This window comes from Electrophorus electricus, chromosome 5 (genome assembly GCF_041902795.1).
Source record: "Electrophorus electricus isolate QZ-2024a chromosome 5, ASM4190279v1, whole genome shotgun sequence".
Classification (NCBI taxonomy): Eukaryota; Metazoa; Chordata; class Actinopteri; order Gymnotiformes; family Gymnotidae; genus Electrophorus; species Electrophorus electricus.
Genome location: NC_137501.1, coordinates 29,464,154 through 29,467,131, shown reverse-complemented (window position 1 = coordinate 29,467,131; position 2,978 = coordinate 29,464,154).

Below are 2,978 nucleotides of genomic sequence, written 5' to 3'. Positions count from 1 at the left end.
TAGGGGGAGCACTGTAATACACTCATCAGAGACTTCAATTTTTTTCTCCCCGCTTGTCCTCTGTTGTATCCAATTTCAAAGAGTGCCTCAAATCGGGCCGGAGGACTGATGTTTGAAGCGGTCGCGTCAGTCTAATGGGAAGGAAGGCACGCATGCTTAGATACTGCACACCCCAAATATGCGTGCTTTTGGAATAGGAAGTTCTAGTTGGGTTAAGTGGATTAAGCACTCATCAGCACAGTCTGAGACTAGTGAGATGAGAAAAACCATCTGAGCTTATCTGAGCAGTCTGAGACTAGGGAGACGAGAATAACCATCTGAGCAGGCTGAGATTAGGGAGACGAGAATAACCATCTGAGCAGGCTGAGATTAGGGAGACGAAAATAACCATCTGAGCAGGCTGAGATTAGGGAGATGAAAATAACCATCTGAGCAGGCTGAGATTAGGGAGATGAAAATAACCATCTGAGCAGGCTGAGACTAGGGAGACGAGAATAACCATCTGAGCAGGCTGAGACTAGGGAGACGAGAATAACCATCTGAGCAGGCTGAGACTAGGGAGACGAAAATAACCATTTGAGCAGTCTGAAACAGAATAACCATCTGAGCAGGCTGAGATTAGGGAGATGAAAATAACCATCAGAGCAGGCTGAGACTAGGGAGACTAGAAAAACCATTTGAGCAGTCTGAGATTAGGGAGACTAGAAAAACCATCTGAGCAGTCTGAGACTAGGGAGACTAGAAAAACCATTTGAGCAGTCTGAGACTAGGGAGACGAGAAAAACCATCTGAGCAGGCTGAGACTATGGAGACTAGAATAACCATCTGAGCAGGCTGAGAATAGTCAGATGAGAAAAACCATCTGTGCTCATCTCTGCAGTCTGTGAATAGTCAGATGAGAAAAACCATCTGTGCTCATCTCTGCAATCTGTGAATAGTCAGATGAGAAAAACCATCTGAGTAGTCCGAGACTAGTTAGACGAGAATAACCATCTGAGCTCTTCTGAGCAGTCTGAGACTAGGGAGACGAGAATAACCATCTGAGCTGTCTGAGACTCGGGAGACGAGAATAACCATCTGTGCTCATCTCTGCAGTCTGTGAATAGTCAGATGAGAAACATCTGAGCAGTCTGAGACTAGAATAACCATCTGAGCTCATCTGAGCAGTCTGAGACTAGAATAACCATCTGAGCAGTCTGAGACTAGGGAGACTAGAATAACCATCTGAGCAGTCTGATACTAGAATAACTATCTGAGCAGTCTGATACTAGAATAACCATGCATCTTTGTAGGCTCATGAGTGGCTCTGTGTTCTAAGATCCAGCCCTGTCGTCGGGGGGTTGCTGATTTTCTCTGTGGTGCCGAAAGCACCGTCACTGGCTGGGATGTTTATGCGTAGGGTCGTGGAAGTAGAGGTGTTTGTGATTGCTGAAAATTACCACTGATACAGTCCAGCAAGGCATCAGGGGGTGAGTGTGATGTCTTCAGTTACAAAACAATTATAATACAATTCTTGGTGGATGAATGATTCCTTAATCAAATTATTATATGATTCTGCTATGTCAATATCTCATATTAACAGTTCTGAAGTCCATTTACTAGACCATTCATTTCTCTCTGCGCTCATCACCTTCCTTGCTTGATAGGTTTCAATAATGAGACACCGACATGAGTACCATGTAATGAAGAGGTGTGTGTGAGGAGACTTGTACAAGTGGATGTTTATTTCAGTGTTTTAGAATCGTCGTTTGACATGTGCTGCGAAGAAAGCCAACCTAATGAGAGTTTGGTCGTAACCTCAGTGGCTATGGTTGTGCAGGAGCTCAGCACAGAGGCACTGGTGTATTAATCACCAGGAGATTGATGGTTGAGTGAATGTGTGAATCATTCTCCACAGCTTCACCAACTTATCCCAGACCTCCCATTAAATCAGGGTGCGCGTGTGTGTGGGCGTGTGTGTGCGCGTGCACCTGCATGAACATATGCACATGAAATGGGGAAGTGGTCTATAGGGTCCCCTTCTTAGTTTACAGTAAAATTATCTTGCGCAAACACCCCCCCCCCCCCCCACCCCACCCCACTTATTACAATTGTTCAGGCTCAACTCATGTACAGAGAGTCCAGATTCTGTCTGAGAGCCACGTCGGAATTTATATTAGCTCGTCCGTGAGCTGCAGCAACCAGAGAGGCTCCATCAGACGACATCCTTTCCAAAACGTGCACTGCCTTCTTTATGATGCAGAAGAGAAGAAATTCTCCAAGAAATGCCAGGTGCTAAAGGGGTAACTGGACTGGCGTCCTATACGTGCTACACACTGCTGTGAAAAGAAGGGAATTGGCCAAAGAACGAAGCTTGGAGCCAACTTCATGATAGACTTTTATATTTTTATTTATATATATATATATATATATATATATATATATATATATATATATTAATTAAGGCTGCTTAAGAAAACATCATAGATTATCAGAAAACAATATGAAACTTTGTTCCTCATATACATATTGCTAAGAACTAAATAATCGTGCTGAGGTGAGCAACAGTACAAACTGTTAAAATTACAGTTAAATGTATAGACTGATGGTTTGGTTCTGCATTTAACAGATTTATCACCACTGTGGGATCTACTTTACTTAATCAGTAATAGCCCCCACAACACACATTATGTGCATTTGTGGAGTCCAGCTAATAAGCCTGTCGGCCTGAAATGCACACAAGTGCAGAGCTCAGAGGAGAAATTTGGGAAATTACCCTAAGCTTGTAGAAATCTTCCAGAATCACTGAGTGTAGCTATGAATTATTATCAGATTTAACTTCTTTATATTCTAAAGAATTCTATATAATGCAATGGCCGCAGAGAAAGGAGCAGGACCCACAGACCCCTCTCGACACAGGCCGACATTTATTAAGCACAAGTCGAGAACAATAAATGATGTGGCACTCGCATACAACCAGCACTAACATCTAACACAAA